The sequence below is a fragment of the Ambystoma mexicanum genome, chromosome 2p (assembly GCF_040938575.1).
Source record: "Ambystoma mexicanum isolate Mex_15411 chromosome 2p, UKY_AmexF1_1, whole genome shotgun sequence".
NCBI classification, from domain to species: domain Eukaryota; kingdom Metazoa; phylum Chordata; class Amphibia; order Caudata; family Ambystomatidae; genus Ambystoma; species Ambystoma mexicanum.
In genome coordinates, this window is record NC_090923.1 from 1493833410 (window position 1) to 1493854365 (window position 20956).

The following is a 20956-nucleotide window of genomic DNA, read 5'->3' on the forward strand; positions in this document are numbered from 1 at the left end:
GGAAGGAGTTGGATATCACATCTCATGCTATAGGTAGGCTCTCAGTTTTGGAAAGGGAAGGTTTTGGATATCACATCTCATGCTATAGGAAGGGTCTCACGATTGGAATGGGAAGGATTTGGATATCACATCTCATGCTATAGGAAGGGTCTCAGGATTGGAATGGGAAGGAGTTGGATATCACATCTCATGCTATAGGGAGGCTCTCAGTTTTGGAAAGGGAAGGTTTTGGATATCACATCTTATGTTATAGGAAGGGTCTCAGGTTTGGTATTAGAAGCATTGAGATATCACATCTCATGCTATAGGAAGGGTCTCAGGATTGGAATGGGAAGGACTTGAATATCCCATCTCATGCTATAGGGAGGCTCTCACGTTTGGAAAGGGAAGGAGTTGGATATCACATTTCATGTTAGAGGTAGGATCTCAGGTTTGGTATTAGAGGCATTGAATATCACATCTCATGCTATCAGAAGGGTCTCAGGATTGGAATGGGAAGGAGTTGGATATCACATCTCATGCTAAAGGGAGGGTCTCAGGTTTGGAAGGGGAAGGATTTTGATATCACATCTCATGTTATAGGAAGGATCTCAGGTTTGGTATTAGAGGGATTGAGATATCCCATCTCATGCTATAGGAAGGGTCTCAGGTTGGAATGGGAAGGAGTTGGATATCACATCTCATGTTATAGGAAGGGTCTCAGGATTGGAATGGGAAATACTTCGATATCACATCTCATGCTATAGGAAGGCTCTCAGGTTTGCAAGGGGAAGGAGTTGGATATCACATTTCATGTTAGAGGTAGTATCTCAGGTTTGGTATTAGAGGCATTGAGATATCACATCTCATGCTATCAGAAATGTCTCAGGATTGGAATGGGAAGGAGTTGGATATCACATCTCATGCTAAAGGGAGGGTCTCTGGTTTGGAAGGGGAAGGATTTGGATATCACATCTCATGTTATAGGAAGGATCTCAGGTTTGGTATTAGAAGCATTGAGATATCACATCTCATGCTATAGGAAGGGTCTCAGGTTTGGAATGGGAAGGAATTGGATATCACATCTCATGTCATAGGAAGGATCTCAGGTTTGGTATTAGAAGCATTGAGATATCACATCTCAGGCTATAGGAAGGGTCTCAGGTTTGGAATGGGAAGGAGTTGGATACACATCTCATGTTATAGGAAGGATCTCAGGTTTGGTATTAGAAAAATTGTGATATCACATATCATGCTATAGGAAGGGTCTCAGGATTGGAATGGGAAGGAGTTGGATATCACATCTCATGCTAAAGGAAAGATCTCAGGTTTGGAAGGGGAAGGATTTGGATCTCACATCTCATGTTTTAGGACGGGTGTCAGGTTTGGTATTAGAAGCATTGAGATATCACATCTCATGGTATAGGAAGGGTCTCAGGATTGGAATGGGAAGGAGTTGGATATCACATCTCAAGCTATCTCAGGATTGGAATGGGAAGGAGTTTGATATCACATCTCATGCAATCGGAAGGGTCTCAGGTTTGGAATGGGAAGGAGTTGGATATCACATCTCATGTTATAGGAAGGATCTCAGGTTTATTATTAGAAGCATTGAGATATCACATCTCATGCTATAGGAAGGGTCTCAGGATTGGAATCGGAAGGAGTTGTATTTGACATCTCATGCCATAGGAAGGGTCTCAGGTTTGGTATAAGCATTGAGATATCACATCTCTGCTATCGGAAGGGTCTCAGGATTGGAATGGGAAGGAGTTGGATATCCCATCTCATTATAGGAAGGGTCTCAGGTTTGGTATTAGAAGCATTGAGATATCACATCTCATGCTATAGGAAGGGTCTCAGGATTGGAATGGGAAGGACTTGAATATCACATCTCATGTTATAGCAAGGGTCTCAGGTTTGGTATTAGAAGCATTGAGATATCACATCTCATGCTATAGGAAGGGTCTCAGGATTGGAATGGGAACGACTTGGATATCACATCTCATGATAAAGGAAGGGTCTAAGGTTTGGAAGGGGAAGGATTTGGATATCACATCTCATGTTATAGGACCGGTCTCAGGTTTGGTATTAGAAGCATTGAGATATCAAGTCCCATGGTATAGGACGGGTCTCAGAATTGGAATGGGAAGGAGCTGGATATCACATCTCAAGCTATAGGAAGGGTGTCAGGATTGGAATGGGAAGGAGTTTGATATCACATCTCATGCCATGGTATGGGTCTCAGGTTTTGTAGAAGCATTGGGATATCACATCTCATGCTATCGGAAGGGTATCAGGATTGGATTTGGAAGGAGTTGAATATCCAATCTCATGCTATAGGAAGGGTCTCAGGTTGGAATGGGAAGGAATTGGATATCACATCTCATGTTATAGGAAGGGTATCAGGATTGGAATGGGAAGGACTTGGATATCACATCTCATGCTATAGGAAGGCTATCAGGTTTGGAAGGGGAAGGAGTTGCATATCAAATTTCATTTTAGAGGTAGGATCTCAGGTTTGGTATTAGAGGCATTGAGATATCACATCTCATGCTATAGAAAGGGTCTCACGATTGGAATGGGAAGGATTTGGATATCACATCTCATGCTATAGGAAGGGTCTCAGGTTTGGTATAAGCATTGAGATATCACATCTCATGCTATAGAAACGGTCTCAAGATTGCAAAGGGAAGGAGTTGGATATCACATCTCATGTTATAGGAAGGATCTCAGATTTGGTATTAGAAGCATTGAGACATCACATCTCATGTTATAGGAAGGATCTCAGATTTGGTATTAGAAGCATTGAGACATCACATCTCATGCTATAGTAAGGGTCTCAGGATTGGAATGGGAAGGAGTTGGATATCACATCTCATGTTATAGGAAGGCTCCCAGGTTTAGAAGGGGAAGGAGTTGGATATCACATTTCATGTTAGAGGTAGGATCTCAGGTTTGGTATTAGAGGCATTGAGATATAACATCTCATGCTATCAGAAGGGTCTCAGGATTGGAATGGGAAGGAGTTGGATATCACAACTCATGCTAAAGGGAGGGTCTCAGGTTTGGAAGGGGAAGGATTTGGATATCACATCTCATGCTATAGGAAGGGTCTCAGGATTGGAATGGGAAGGATTTGGATATCACATCTCATGCTATAGGAAGGGTCTCAGGTTTGGTATAAGCATTGAGATATCACATCTCATGCTATAGGAAGGGTCTCAGGATTGGAATGGGAAGGAGTTGGATATCACATCTCATGCTATAGGTAGGCTCTCAGTTTTGGAAAGGGAAGGTTTTGGATATCACATCTCATGCTATAGGAAGGGTCTCACGATTGGAATGGGAAGGATTTGGATATCACATCTCATGCTATAGGAAGGGTCTCAGGATTGGAATGGGAAGGAGTTGGATATCACATCTCATGCTATAGGAAGGGTCTCAGGAATGGAATGGGAAGGAGTTTTATATGACATCTCATGCCATAGGAAAGATCTCAGGTTTGGTATTAGAAGCATTGAGACATCACATCTCATGTTATAGGAAGGGTCTCAGGATTGGAATGGGAAGGAGTTGGATATCACATCTCATGCTATAGGAAGGGTCTCAGGTTTGGTATAAGCATTGAGATATCACATCTCATGCTATAGGAAGGGTCTCAGGATTGGAATGGGAAGGAGTTGTATATGACATCTCATGCCATAGGAAGGGTCTCAGGTTTGGTATCAGCATTGAGATATCACATCTCTGCTATCGGAAGGGTCTCAGGATTGGAATGGGAAGGAGTTGGATATCCCATCTTATGTTATAGGAAGGGTCTCAGGTTTGGTATTAGAAGCATTGAGATATCACATCTCATGCTATAGGAAGGGTCTCAGGATTGGAATGGGAAGGAGTTGGATATCACATCTCATGCTATAGGTAGGCTCTCAGTTTTGGAAAGGGAAGGTTTTGGATATCACATCTCATGCTATAGGAAGGGTCTCACGATTGGAATGGGAAGGATTTGGATATCACATCTCATGCTATAGGAAGGGTCTCAGGATTGGAATGGGAAGGAGTTGGATATCACATCTCATGCTATAGGAAGGGTCTCAGGAATGGAATGGGAAGGAGTTTTATATGACATCTCATGCCATAGGAAGGATCTCAGGTTTGGTATTAGAAGCATTGAGACATCACATCTCATGTTATAGAAAGGGTCTCAGGATTGGAATGGGAAGGAGTTGGATATCACATCTCATGCTATAGGAAGGGTCTCAGGTTTGGTATAAGCATTGAGATATCACATCTCATGCTATAGGAAGGGTCTCAGGATTGGAATGGGAAGGAGTTGTATATGACATCTCATGCCATAGGAAGGGTCTCAGGTTTGGTATCAGCATTGAGATATCACATCTCTGCTATCAGAAGGGTCTCGGGATTGGAATGGGAAGGAGTTGGATATCCCATCTTATGTTATAGGAAGGGTCTCAGGTTTGGTATTAGAAGCATTGAGATATCACATCTCATGCTATAGGAAGGGTCTCAGGATTGGAATGGGAAGGACTTGAATATCCCATCTCATGCTATAGGGAGGCTCTCACGTTTGGAAAGGGAAGGAGTTGGATATCACATTTCATGTTAGAGGTAAGATCTCAGGTTTGGTATTAGAGGCATTGAATATCACATCTCATGCTATCAGAAGGGTCTCAGGATTGGAATGGGAAGGAGTTGGATATCACATCTCATGCTAAAGGGAGGGTCTCAGGTTTGGAAGGGGAAGGATTTTGATATCACATCTCATGTTATAGGAAGGATCTCAGGTTTGGTATTAGAGGGATTGAGATATCACATCTCATGCTATCGGAAGGGTATCAGGATTGGATTTGGAAGTAGTTGGATATCCCATCTCATGCTATTGGAAGGGTCTCAGGTTGGAATGGGAAGGAGTTGGATATCACATCTCATGTTATAGGAAGTGTCTCAGGATTGGAATGGGAAATAATTCGATATCACATCTCATGCTATAGGAAGGCTCTCAGGTTTGCAAGGGGAAGGAGTTGGATATCACATTTCATGTTAGAGGTAGGATCTCAGGTTTGGTATTAGAGGCATTGAGATATCACATCTCATGCTATCAGAAATGTCTCAGGATTGGAATGGGAAGGAGTTGGATATCACATCTCATGCTAAAGGGAGGGTCTCTGGTTTGGAAGGGGAAGGATTTGGATATCACATCTCATGTTATAGGAAGGATCTCAGGTTTGGTATTAGAAGCATTGAGATATCACATCTCATGCTATAGGAAGGGTCTCAGGTTTGGAATAGGAAGGAATTGGATATCACATCTCATGTCATAGGAAGGATCTCAGGTTTGGTATTAGAAGCATTGAGATATCACATCTCATGCTATAGGAATGGTCTCAGGATTGGAATGGGAAGGAGTTGGATATTAGATTCTTGCTATAGAAAGGGTCTCAGGTTTGGAACGGGAAGGAGTTGGATATCACATCTCATGTTATAGGAAGGGTCTCAGGTTTGGTCTAAGCATTGAGATATCACATCTCTGCTATCAGAAGTTTCTCAGGATTGAAATGGGAAGGAGTTGGATATCCCATCTCATGTTATAGGACGGGTCTCAGGTTTGGTAATAGAATCATTGAGATATCACATCTCATGCTGTAGGAAGTGTCTAAGGATTGGAATGGGAAGGACTTGGATATCACATCTCATGCTATAGGTAGACTCTCAGGTTTGGAAAGGGAAGGAGTGGGATATCACATTTCATGTTCAAGGAATTATCTCAGGTTTGGTATTAGAGGCATTGAGATATCACATCTCATGCTATAGGAAGGGTCTCAGGATTGGAATGGGAAGGATTTGGATATCACATCTCATGCTATAGGAAGGGTCTCAGGTTTGGTATAAGCATTGAGATATCACATCTCATGCTATAGGAAGGGTCTCAGGATTGGAATGGGAAGGAGTTGGATATCACATCTCATGCTATAGGTAGGCTCTCAGGTTTGGAAAGGGAAGGGTTTGGATATCACATTTCATGTTAGAGGAAGGATCTCAGGTTTGGTATTAGAGGCATTGAGATATCACATCTCATGCTATAGGAAGGGTCTCACGATTGGAATGGGAAGGATTTGGATATCACATCTCATGCTATAGGAAGGGTCTCAGGTTTGGTATAAGCATTGAAATATCGCATCCCATGCTATAGGAAGGGTCTCAGGATTGGAATGGAAGGAGTTGGATATCACATCTCATGTTATAGGAAGGATCTCAGATTTGGTATTAGAAGCATTGAGACATCACATCTCATGCTATAGGAAGGGTCTCAGGATTGGAATGGGAAGGAGTTGGATATCACATCTCATGCTATAGGAAGGGTCTCAGGTTTGGTATAAGCATTGAGATATCACATCTCATGCTATAGGAAGGGTCTCAGGATTGGAATGGGAAGGAGTTGGATATCACATCTCATGCTATAGGTAGGCTCTCAGTTTTGGAAAGGGAAGGTTTTGGATATCACATCTCATGCTATAGGAAGGGTCTCACGATTGGAATGGGAAGGATTTGGATATCACATCTCATGCTATAGGAAGGGTCTCAGGATTGGAATGGGAAGGAGTTGGATATCACATCTCATGCTATAGGAAGGGTCTCAGGAATGGAATGGGAAGGAGTTTTATATGACATCTCATGCCATAGGAAGGATCTCAGGTTTGGTATTAGAAGCATTGAGACATCACATCTCATGTTATAGGAAGGGTCTCAGGATTGGAATGGGAAGGAGTTGGATATCACATCTCATGCTATAGGAAGGGTCTCAGGTTTGGTATAAGCATTGAGATATCACATCTCATGCTATAGGAAGGGTCTCAGGATTGGAATGGGAAGGAGTTGTATATGACATCTCATGCCATAGGAAGGGTCTCAGGTTTGGTATCAGCATTGAGATATCACATCTCTGCTATCGGAAGGGTCTCAGGATTGGAATGGGAAGGAGTTGGATATCCCATCTTATGTTATAGGAAGGGTCTCAGGTTTGGTATTAGAACCATTGAGATATCACATCTCATGCTATAGGAAGGGTCTCAGGATTGGAATGGGAAGGAGTTGGATATCACATCTCATGCTATAGGTAGGCTCTCAGTTTTGGAAAGGGAAGGTTTTGGATATCACATCTCATGCTATAGGAAGGGTCTCACGATTGGAATGGGAAGGATTTGGATATCACATCTCATGCTATAGGAAGGGTCTCAGGATTGGAATGGGAAGGAGTTGGATATCACATCTCATGCTATAGGGAGGCTCTCAGTTTTGGAAAGGGAAGGTTTTGGATATCACATCTTATGTTATAGGAAGGGTCTCAGGTTTGGTATTAGAAGCATTGAGATATCACATCTCATGCTATAGGAAGGGTCTCAGGATTGGAATGGGAAGGACTTGAATATCCCATCTCATGCTATAGGGAGGCTCTCACGTTTGGAAAGGGAAGGAGTTGGATATCACATTTCATGTTAGAGGTAGGATCTCAGGTTTGGTATTAGAGGCATTGAATATCACATCTCATGCTATCAGAAGGGTCTCAGGATTGGAATGGGAAGGAGTTGGATATCACATCTCATGCTAAAGGGAGGGTCTCAGGTTTGGAAGGGGAAGGATTTTGATATCACATCTCATGTTATAGGAAGGATCTCAGGTTTGGTATTAGAGGGATTGAGATATCACATCTCATGCTATCGGAAGGGTATCAGGATTGGATTTGGAAGTAGTTGGATATCCCATCTCATGCTATAGGAAGGGTCTCAGGTTGGAATGGGAAGGAGTTGGATATCACATCTCATGTTATAGGAAGGGTCTCAGGATTGGAATGGGAAATACTTCGATATCACATCTCATGCTATAGGAAGGCTCTCAGGTTTGCAAGGGGAAGGAGTTGGATATCACATTTCATGTTAGAGGTAGTATCTCAGGTTTGGTATTAGAGGCATTGAGATATCACATCTCATGCTATCAGAAATGTCTCAGGATTGGAATGGGAAGGAGTTGGATATCACATCTCATGTTATAGGAAGGATCTCAGGTTTGGTATTAGAAGCATTGAGATATCACATCTCAGGCTATAGGAAGGGTCTCAGGTTTGGAATGGGAAGGAGTTGGATACACATCTCATGTTATAGGAAGGATCTCAGGTTTGGTATTAGAACAATTGTGATATCACATATCATGCTATAGGAAGGGTCTCAGGATTGGAATGGGAAGGAGTTGGATATCACATCTCATGCTAAAGGAAAGATCTCAGGTTTGGAAGGGGAAGGATTTGGATCTCACATCTCATGTTTTAGGACGGGTGTCAGGTTTGGTATTAGAAGCATTGAGATATCACATCTCATGGTATAGGAAGGGTCTCAGGATTGGAATGGGAAGGAGTTGGATATCACATCTCAAGCTATCTCAGGATTGGAATGGGAAGGAGTTTGATATCACATCTCATGCAATCGGAAGGGTCTCAGGTTTGGAATGGGAAGGAGTTGGATATCACATCTCATGTTGTAGGAAGGATCTCAGGTTTATTATTAGAAGCATTGAGATATCACATCTCATGCTATAGGAAGGGTCTCAGGATTGGAATCGGAAGGAGTTGTATTTGACATCTCATGCCATAGGAAGGGTCTCATGTTTGGTATAAGCATTGAGATATCACATCTCTGCTATCGGAAGGGTCTCAGGATTGGAATGGGAAGGAGTTGGATATCCCATCTCATTATAGGAAGGGTCTCAGGTTTGGTATCAGAAGCATTGAGATATCACATCTCATGCTATAGGAAGGGTCTCAGGATTGGAATGGGAAGGACTTGAATATCACATCTCATGTTATAGCAAGGGTCTCAGGTTTGGTATTAGAAGCATTGAGATATCACATCTCATGCTATAGGAAGGGTCTCAGGATTGGAATGGGAACGACTTGGATATCACATCTCATGATAAAGGAAGGGTCTAAGGTTTGGAAGGGGAAGGATTTGGATATCACATCTCATGTTATAGGACCGGTCTCAGGTTTGGTATTAGAAGCATTGAGATATCAAGTCCCATGGTATAGGACGGGTCTCAGAATTGGAATGGGAAGGAGCTGGATATCACATCTCAAGCTATAGGAAGGGTGTCAGGATTGGAATGGGAAGGAGTTTGATATCACATCTCATGCCATGGTATGGGTCTCAGGTTTTGTAGAAGCATTGGGATATCACATCTCATGCTATCGGAAGGGTATCAGGATTGGATTTGGAAGGAGTTGAATATCCAATCTCATGCTATAGGAAGGGTCTCAGGTTGGAATGGGAAGGAATTGGATATCACATCTCATGTTATAGGAAGGGTATCAGGATTGGAATGGGAAGGACTTGGATATCACATCTCATGCTATAGGAAGGCTATCAGGTTTGGAAGGGGAAGGAGTTGCATATCAAATTTCATTTTAGAGGTAGGATCTCAGGTTTGGTATTAGAGGCATTGAGATATCACATCTCATGCTATAGGAAGGGTCTCACGATTGGAATGGGAAGGATTTGGATATCACATCTCATGCTATAGGAAGGGTCTCAGGTTTGGTATAAGCATTGAGATATCACATCTCATGCTATAGAAACGGTCTCAAGATTGCAAAGGGAAGGAGTTGGATATCACATCTCATGTTATAGGAAGGATCTCAGATTTGGTATTAGAAGCATTGAGACATCACATCTCATGTTATAGGAAGGATCTCAGATTTGGTATTAGAAGCATTGAGACATCACATCTCATGCTATAGTAAGGGTCTCAGGATTGGAATGGGAAGGAGTTGGATATCACATCTCATGTTATAGGAAGGCTCCCAGGTTTAGAAGGGGAAGGAGTTGGATATCACATTTCATGTTAGAGGTAGGATCTCAGGTTTGGTATTAGAGGCATTGAGATATAACATCTCATGCTATCAGAAGGGTCTCAGGATTGGAATGGGAAGGAGTTGGATATCACAACTCATTCTAAAGGGAGGGTCTCAGGTTTGGAAGGGGAAGGATTTGAATATCACATCTCATGCTATAGGAAGGGTCTCAGGATTGGAATGGGAAGGATTTGGATATCACATCTCATGCTATAGGAAGGGTCTCAGGTTTGGTATAAGCATTGAGATATCACGTCTCATGCTATAGGAAGGGTCTCAGGATTGGAATGGGAAGGAGTTGGATATCACATCTCATGCTATAGGTAGGCTCTCAGTTTTGGAAAGGGAAGGTTTTGGATATCACATCTCATGCTATAGGAAGGGTCTCACGATTGGAATGGGAAGGATTTGGATATCACATCTCATGCTATAGGAAGGGTCTCAGGATTGGAATGGGAAGGAGTTGGATATCACATCTCATGCTATAGGAAGGGTCTCAGGAATGGAATGGGAAGGAGTTTTATATGACATCTCATGCCATAGGAAGGATCTCAGGTTTGGTATTAGAAGCATTGAGACATCACATCTCATGTTATAGGAAGGGTCTCAGGATTGGAATGGGAAGGAGTTGGATATCACATCTCATGCTATAGGAAGGGTCTCAGGTTTGGTATAAGCATTGAGATATCACATCTCATGCTATAGGAAGGGTCTCAGGATTGGAATGGGAAGGAGTTGTATATGACATCTCATGCCATAGGAAGGGTCTCAGGTTTGGTATCAGCATTGAGATATCACATCTCTGCTATCAGAAGGGTCTCGGGATTGGAATGGGAAGGAGTTGGATATCCCATCTTATGTTATAGGAAGGGTCTCAGGTTTGGTATTAGAAGCATTGAGATATCGCATCTCATGCTATAGGAAGGGTCTCAGGATTGGAATGGGAAGGACTTGAATATCCCATCTCATGCTATAGGGAGGCTCTCACGTTTGGAAAGGGAAGGAGTTGGATATCACATTTCATGTTAGAGGTAAGATCTCAGGTTTGGTATTAGAGGCATTGAATATCACATCTCATGCTATCAGAAGGGTCTCAGGATTGGAATGGGAAGGAGTTGGATATCACATCTCATGCTAAAGGGAGGGTCTCAGGTTTGGAAGGGGAAGGATTTTGATATCACATCTCATGTTATAGGAAGGATCTCAGGTTTGGTATTAGAGGGATTGAGATATCACATCTCATGCTATCGGAAGGGTATCAGGATTGGATTTGGAAGTAGTTGGATATCCCATCTCATGCTATTGGAAGGGTCTCAGGTTGGAATGGGAAGGAGTTGGATATCACATCTCATGTTATAGGAAGGGTCTCAGGATTGGAATGGGAAATAATTTGATATCACATCTCATGCTATAGGAAGGCTCTCAGGTTTGCAAGGGGAAGGAGTTGGATATCACATTTCATGTTAGAGGTAGGATCTCAGGTTTGGTATTAGAGGCATTGAGATATCACATCTCATGCTATCAGAAATGTCTCAGGATTGGAATGGGAAGGAGTTGGATATCACATCTCATGCTAAAGGGAGGGTCTCTGGTTTGGAAGGGGAAGGATTTGGATATCACATCTCATGTTATAGGAAGGATCTCAGGTTTGGTATTAGAAGCATTGAGATATCACATCTCATGCTATAGGAAGGGTCTCAGGTTTGGAATAGGAAGGAATTGGATATCACATCTCATGTCATAGGAAGGATCTCAGGTTTGGTATTAGAAGCATTGAGATATCACATCTCATGCTATAGGAATGGTCTCAGGATTGGAATGGGAAGGAGTTGGATATTAGATTCTTGCTATAGAAAGGGTCTCAGGTTTGGAACGGGAAGGAGTTGGATATCACATCTCATGTTATAGGAAGGGTCTCAGGTTTGGTCTAAGCATTGAGATATCACATCTCTGCTATCAGAAGTTTCTCAGGATTGAAATGGGAAGGAGTTGGATATCCCATCTCATGTTATAGGACGGGTCTCAGGTTTGGTAATAGAATCATTGAGATATCACATCTCATGCTGTAGGAAGTGTCTAAGGATTGGAATGGGAAGGACTTGGATATCACATCTCATGCTATAGGTAGACTCTCAGGTTTGGAAAGGGAAGGAGTGGGATATCACATTTCATGTTCAAGGAATTATCTCAGGTTTGGTATTAGAGGCATTGAGATATCACATCTCATGCTATAGGAAGGGTCTCAGGATTGGAATGGGAAGGATTTGGATATCACATCTCATGCTATAGGAAGGGTCTCAGGTTTGGTATAAGCATTGAGATATCACATCTCATGCTATAGGAAGGGTCTCAGGATTGGAATGGGAAGGAGTTGGATATCACATCTCATGCTATAGGTAGGCTCTCAGGTTTGGAAAGGGAAGGGTTTGGATATCACATTTCATGTTAGAGGAAGGATCTCAGGTTTGGTATTAGAGGCATTGAGATATCACATCTCATGCTATAGGAAGGGTCTCACGATTGGAATGGGAAGGATTTGGATATCACATCTCATGCTATAGGAAGGGTCTCAGGTTTGGTATAAGCATTGAAATATCGCATCCCATGCTATAGGAAGGGTCTCAGGATTGGAATGGAAGGAGTTGGATATCACATCTCATGTTATAGGAAGGATCTCAGATTTGGTATTAGAAGCATTGAGACATCACATCTCATGCTATAGGAAGGGTCTCAGGATTGGAATGGGAAGGAGTTGGATATCACATCTCATGTTATAGGAAGGGTCTCAGGATTGGAATGGGAAGGACTTCGATATCACATCTCATGTTATAGGAAGGCTCCCAGGTTTGGAAGGGGAAGGAGTTGGATATCACATTTCATGTTAGAGGTAAAATCTCAGGTTTGGTATTAGAGGCATTGAGATATAACATCTCATGCTATCAGAAGGGTCTCAGGATTGGAATGGGAAGGAGTTGGATATCACATCTCATGCTAAAGGGAGGGTCTCAGGTTTGGAAGGGGAAGGATTTGAATATCACATCTCGTGTTATAGGAAGGATCTCAGGTTTGGTATTAGAAGAATTGAAATATCACATCTCATGCTATCGGAAGGATCTCAGGTTTGGTATTAGAAGCATTGAGATATCACATCTCATGCTATCGGAACGGTCTCAGGATTGGAATGGGAAGGAGTTGGATATCACATCTCATGCTAACGGGAGGGTCTCTGGTTTGGAAGGGGAAGGATTTGGATATCACATCTCATGTTATAGGAAGGATCTCAGGTTTGTTATTAGAAGCATTGAGATATCACATCTCATGCTATAGGAAGGGTCTCAGGATTGGAATGGGAAGGAGTTGGATATCATATCTCATGCTATAGGAAGGGTCTCAGGAATGGAATGGGAAGGAGTTTTATATGACATCTCATGCCATAGGAAGGATCTCACCTTTGGTATTAGAAGCATTGAGACATCACATCTCATGTTATAGGAAGGGTATCAGGATTGGAATGGGAAGGAGTTGGATATCACATCTCATGCTATAGGAAGGGTCTCAGGTTTGGTATAAGCATTGAGATATCACATCTCATGCTATAGGAAGGGTCTCAGGATTGGAATGGGAAGGAGTTGTATATGACATCTCATGCCATAGGAAGGGTCTCAGGTTTGGTATAAGCATTGAGATATCACATCTCTGCTGTCGGAAGGGTCTCAGGATTGGAATGGGAAGGACTAGGATATCACATCTCATGCTATAGGAAGGGTCTCAGGATTGGAATGGGAAGGACTTGGATATCACATCTCATGTTATAGGAAGGGTCTCAGGTTTGGTATTAGAAGCATTGAGATATCACATCTCATGCTATAGGAAGGGTCTCAGGAATGGAATGGGAAGGACTTGGATATCACATCTCATGATAAAGGAAGGGTCTAAGGTTTGGAAGGGGAAGGATTTGGATATCACATCTCATGTTATAGGACGGGTCTCAGGTTTGGTATTAGAAGCATTGTGATATCACATCTCATGCTATAGTAAGTGTCTCAGGATTGGAATGGGAAGGAGTTAGATATCACATCTCATGCTATAGGAAGGGTTTCAGGTTTGGTAGAAGCATTGAGATATCACATCTCATGCTATAGGAAGAGTCTCAGGTTTGGGAAGGGAAGGATTTGGATTTCACATCTCATGTTATAGGATGGTTCTTGTTAAGACGGATTTCTGAACTCTGTCCTGGTGGTGCAGAAGTTCAGAAGGCCAACCTAATTACTTGGAACAGGGTAACCTCTGGACAAGCCAGACCAATCAAGGTAGCGATCGCGGCGGTCAAGACTAGGTCTCAAGAGGGGTGAGGGTGACTGAAAGCCCGCAGTGAGCACACAAAGTAAGAGCGCTGACAAACTACTCCAAACAGGTGTTATATCAAAAATATAAACACATTTATTTTAAGGCCTTTAAAACAACGACCGCAGCGAGAAAATCACAATATCACAATATTAAACGAACACATACCATATCAACACAATATATATACAAATACACAGTCGCAAGCGTTTAAAGCACGAAATATGTAGTCCACCTGCCAGGGAAGGAAAACAGGCAGTGCGATAATGCTTTCGACTCAGTTCGCCTTCATAGGCACCTAACTAGATGGAAGTCCGAGCCCTACGAAGAGTGGAGCCTTGCGCTCAAAGTACCTGCCACGCCGGTGCCGACGGGCACAAGGGGAAGCTCTTCGGAGGAAGTCAGGCAGTTCGGGTTAGTGCACAGCAGAAGAAGAACAGGTTCCGCAACTCAAGCGCAGCCTCCACAGCGGGCAGAAGCAGAGCGCGAGCGCGGCAAAAGGGTGCTGTTTTTACACAGCAGGGAAAAGCAATGGGATACTGCAGGAGGGCGACCAGATCCTAGATATACTACTCACCGGTCCCCGAAGCAAGCAGACCCAGGCTTCTCCACGATAGTTTCAGCAGCTGGCAGGTTCAGAAGAGCAGGGAACGCTTTGTAGTCGTGTAGAGCAAAAAGACGTCCCAATCGACGAAACCGGCACAGTTTTGTTGCCGCACAGGACAACGGAGCGGCCGTGTGTATTCAAGCCAAATGTACACTCCTCCCTTCAGACCTGGGGACGCCAAGCGTACGAAGCGTGGGAGAGTGACAAGGACTCGCAATACAACACAACCTGGCGGCGGTTGCAGAGCCAAACTCCTTTGTAAGCTGGTCAGTCAACTGGATGGCCCAGAGACGCTTCCGAAGGCTTACTTGGCAGGAGATGGTTGAAGATGCCGGGAATAGCTGTTCCTGCTATTCCAAAGGTCGAAGCACCAGTACAGGCCTTCTGGTTCGATCAAAGGAGGACAGGGGCTCTCCGGACGACAGCAGTGCAAAGGAGGATTCCTTCAGCGGGTCACCAGCGATTCCTCGGTCCAGCCTCGTAGTTGCAGGATACTTGGCTCCTGTATTCCTTCGTTCGTGAGAACTCAGGAGATCGACATGGTAGTGGTGTTTCCAGCCCCCTCTTATCCACGGTTCCCTTCGCGCCAAAACGGAGGGGAGCCAATGGGAGATCCGCTCATCAAAACACATACCATACGTGGACCAATCACGGACCACGGTGGTCCCAGGCATTCACACCACCCTAGACTCTCTGGCACCCAGGATGTGTATTGGGACCAGACATCCCAGCCCACACCCTGGAGGCACACAAACGACATGTAGAAGCCCACGAAAGCAACCACGTTTCGCGGGAAAGTACATGCCCAAATAAGGAAGGCCCCGGGTCGCCGGACCTGGGGAAGGTGAAGGGAGCAAGACGGACAGTGGACAGGACAAAGGAGCCTCGCGGCCTGGCCATTTTGGGAGCCAGGCCACCATTTTGGGTTCAGTGCAAAAACGTGCTCAGAACGCCAAAAGGAGCTCAAAATAACCAAAACGATCGCTGCCACCATTCCAGTCCCTGAATGACTTGCACCGATCAAATACCATCCTAAAAGAGTATCTAGGGCCTGTAGAAGGCTAGAGACCCAAGAGAGCTGTAACTTAGCTTACAGTGCCCTCTTGTGTCGTGTTGCACTAAAGCTGCGACACGATAAAAGAAACTACGGGAAACCACGTTCCCCGGTACTGACTGTCTTAAGGGCATGTCAGTTTCCCCGTAAGAAAGGAGCGAAAGCCCAGAGAAGTGCGGCAGAAGGCTGTACTTCTCTGGCAAAGTCAAGAACAAGGTTAAAAACAATAGCAAAAAGTTTAGGGGTTGCCACATGGAAGGAAAATTCCCTACAATTACGAAATCTTTCCTAACAGTTCTCATGTTTGGTTTTTGAAGCATTGAGATATCACATCTCATGCTATCGGAAGGGTCTCAGGTTTGGAATGGGAAGGAGTTGGATATCACATCTCATGTTATAGGAAGGATCTCATGTTTGGTATTAGAAGCATTGAGATATCACATCTCATGCTATAGGAAGGGTCTCCAGATTGGAATGTGAAGGATTTGGATATTACATCTCATGCTAAAGGAAGGGTCTCAGGTTTGGAATGGGAAGGAGTTGGATATGACATCTCTTGTTATAGGGAGGGTCTCAGGATTTGAATGGCAAGGAGTTGGATATCACATCTCATGCCATAGGAAGGGTCTCAGGTTTGGTATAAGCATTGAGATATCACATCTCATGTTATAGGAAGGGTCTCAGGTTTGGTATTAGAAGCATTGAGATATCACATCTCATGCTATAGGAAGGGTCTCAGGAATGGAATGGGAAGGACTAGGATATCACATCTCATGATAAAGGAAGGGTCTAAGGTTTGGAAGGGGAAGGATTTGGATATCACATCTCATGTTATAGGACGGGTCTCAGGTTTGGTATTAGAAGCATTGTGATATCACATCTCATGCTATAGGAAGTGTCTCAGGATTGGAATGGGAAGGAGTTAGATATCACATCTCATGCTATAGGAAGGGTTTCAGGTTTGGTAGAAGCATTGAGATATCACATCTCATGCTATAGGAAGAGTCTCAGGTTTGGGAAGGGAAGGATTTGGATTTCACATCTCATGTTATAGGATGGTTCTCATGTTTGGTTTTTGAAGCATTGAGATATCACATCTCATGCTATCGGAAGGGTCTCAGGTTTGGAATGGGAAGGAGTTGGATATCACATCTCATGTTATAGGAAGGATCTCATGTTTGGTATTAGAAGCATTGAGATATCACATCTCATGCTATAGGAAGGGTCTCCGGATTGGAATGTGAAGGATTTGGATATTACATCTCATGCTAAAGGAAGGGTCTCAGGTTTGGAATGGGAAGGAGTTGGATATGACATCTCTTGTTATAGGGAGGGTCTCAGGATTTGAATGGCAAGGAGTTGGATATCACATCTCATGCCATAGGAAGGGTCTCAGGTTTGGTATAAGCATTGAGATATGACATCTCTGCTATCGGAAGGGTCTCAGGATTGGATTGGGAAGGAGTTGGATATCCCTTCTCATGCTATAGGAAGGGTCTCAGGTTGGAATGGGAAGGAGTTGGATATCACATCTCATGTTATAGGAAGGGTCTCAGGATTGGAATGGGAAGGATTTGGATATCGCATCTCTTGCTATAGGAAGGGTCTCAAGTTTTTTATTAGAAACATTGAGATATCACATCTCATGCTATAGGAAGGGTTTTAGGATTGGAATGGGAAGTATTTGGATATCACATCTCATGCTAAAGGAAGGGTCTCAGGTTTGGAAGGGGAAGGATTTGGATATCATATCTCATGTTATAGGACGGGACCCAGGTTTGGTATTAGAAGCATTGAGATATCACATCTCATGGTATAGGAAGGGTCTCAGGGTTGGAATGGGAAGGAGTTGGATATCACATCTCATTCAATAGGAAGGGTCTCAGGTTTGGAATGGGAAGGAATTGGATATCACATCTCATGCTAAAGGAAGGGTCTCAGGTTTGGCAGAAGCGTTGAGATATCACATCTCTGCTATCGGAAGGGTCTCAGGATTGGATTGGGAAGGAGTTGGATATCCCTTCTCATGCTATAGGAAGGGTCTCAGGATTTGAATGGCAAGGAGTTGGATATCACATATCATGCCATAGGAAGGGTCTCAGGTTTGGTATAAGCATTGAGATATCACATCTCTGCTATCGGAAGGGTCTCCGGATTGGATTGGGAAGTAGTTGGATATCCCTTCTCATGCTATAGGAAGTGTCTCAGGTTGGAATGGGAAGGAGTTGGATATCACATCTCATGTTATAGGAAGGGTCTCAGGATTGGAATGGGAAGGATTTGGATATCACATCTCTTGCTATAGGAAGGGTCTCAGGATTGGAATGGGTAGGAGTTGGATATCACATATGCTATAGGAAGTGTCTCAGGTTTGGAACGGGAAGGAGTTGGATATCACATCTCATGTTAGAGGAAGGATCTCAGGTTTGGTATTAAAGGCCTTGAGATATCACATCTCATGCTATAGGAAGGGTCTCAGGTTTGGTATAAGCATTGAGATATCACATCTCATGCTATAGGAAGGGTCTCAGGATTGGAATGGGAAGAAGTTGGATATCACATCTCATGCTATAGGAAGGGTCTCAGGTTTGGTATAAGCATTGAGATATCACATCTCATGCTATAGGAAGGGTCTCAGGATTGGAATGGGAAGGAGTTGTATATGACATCTCATGCCATAAGAAGGGTCTCAGGTTTGGTATAAGCATTGAGATATCACATCACATGCTATAGGAAGGGTCTCAGGATTGGAATGGGAAGGACTTGGATATCACATCTCATGCTATAGGCAGGGTCTCAGGTTTGGAAAGGGAAGGAGATGGATATCACATTTCATGTTAGAGGTAGGATCTCAGGTTTGGTATTAGAGGCATTGAGATATCACATCTCATGCTAAAGGGAGGGTCTCAGGTTTGGAAGGGGAAGGATTTGGAAATCACATGTCATGTTATAGGAAGGATCTCAGGTTTGGTATTAGAAGCATTGAGATATCACATCTCATGCTATCGGAAGTATCTCAGGTTTGGTATTAGAGGCATTGAGATATCACATCTCATGCTATCATAAGGGTCTCAGGATTGGAATGGGAAGGAGTTGGATATCACATCTCATGTTATAGGAAGGATCTCAGGTTTGGTATTAGAAGCATTGAGATATCACATCTCATGCTATAGGAAGGGTCTCAGGATTGGAATGGGAAGGAGTTGGATATCACATCTCATGCTATAGGAAGGGTCTCAGATTTGGTATAAGCATTGAGATATCACATCTCATGCTATAGGAAGGGTCTCAGGATTGGATTGGGAAGGAGTTGTATATGACATCTCAGGCCATAGGAAGGGTCTCAGGTTTGGTATACGCATTGAGATATCACATCTCTGCTATCGAAAGGGTCTCAGGATTGGAATGGGAAGGAGTTGGATATCCCATCTCATGTTATAGGAAGGGTCTCAGGTTTGGTATTAGAAGCATTGAGATATCACATCTCATGCTATAGGGAAGGTCTCAAGTTTGTCATTAGAAGCATTGAGATAACAAATCTCATGATATCGGAAGGGTCTCAGGATTGGAATGGGAAGGAGTTGGATATCACATCTCATGATAAAGGAAGGGTCTAAGGTTTGGAAGGTGAAGGATTTGGATATCACATCTCATGTTATAGGACGGGTCTCAGGTTTGGTATTAGAAGCATTGAGATATCAAGTCTCATGGTATAGGAAGGGTCTCAGAATTGGAATGGGAAGGAGTTGGATATCACATCTCAAGCTATAGGAAGGGTCTCAGGATTGGAATGGGAAGGAGTTTGATATCACATCTTATGCCATAGTATGGGTCTCAGGTTTGGTAGAAGCATTGGGATATCACATCTCATGCTATTGGAAGGGTATCAGTATTGGATTTGGAAGGAGTTGGATATCCCATCTCATGCTATTGGAAGGGTCTCAGGTTGGAATGGGAAGGAGTTGAATATCACATTTCATGTTATAGGAAGGGTCTCAGAATTGGAATGGGAAGGACGTGGATATCATATCTCATGCTATGGGAAGGCTCTCAGGTTTGGAAGGGGAAGGAGTTGGATATCACATTTCATGTTAGAGGAAGGATCTCAGGTTTGGTATTAGAGGCCTTGAGATATCACATCTCATGCTATAGGAAGGGTCTCAGGATTGGAATGGGAAGGAGTTGGATATCACATCTCAAGCTATAGGAAGGGTCTCAGGTTTGGTATACGCATTGAGATTTCACATCTCATGCTATAGGAAGGGTCTCAGGATTGGAATGGGAAGGAGTTGGATATCACATCTCATGTTATAGGAAAGATCTCAGGTTTGGTATTAGAAGCATTGAGACATCACATCTCATGTTATAGGAAGGGTCTTAGGATTGGAATGGGAAGAAGTTGGATATCACATCTCATGCTATAGGAAGGGTCTCAGGTTTGGTATAAGCATTGAGATATCACATCTCATGCTATAGGAAGGGTCTCAGGATTGGAATGGGAAGGAGTTGTATATGACATCTCATGCCATAGGAAGGGTCTCAGGTTTGGTATAAGCATTGAGATATCACATCACATGCTATAGGAAGGGTCTCAGGATTGGAATGAGAAGGACTTGGATATCACATCTCATGCTATAGGCAGGGTCTCAGGTTTGGAAAGGGAAGGAGATGGATATCACATTTCATGTTAGAGGTAGGATCTCAGGTTTGGTATTAGAGGCATTGAGATATCACATCTCATGCTATCAGAAGGGTCTCAGGATTGGAATAGGAAGGAGTTGTATATCACATCTCATGCTAAAGGGAGGGTCTCAGGTTTGGAAGGGGGAGGATTTGGAAATCACATCTCATGTTATAGGAAGGATCTCAGGTTTGGTATTAGAAGCATTGAGATATCACATCTCATGCTATCGGAAGTATCTCTGGTTTGGTATTAGAGGCATTGAGATATCACATCTCATGCTATCATAAGGGTCTCAGGATTGGAATGGGAAGGAGTTGGATATCACATCTCATGTTATAGGAAGGATCTCAGGTTTGGTATTAGAAG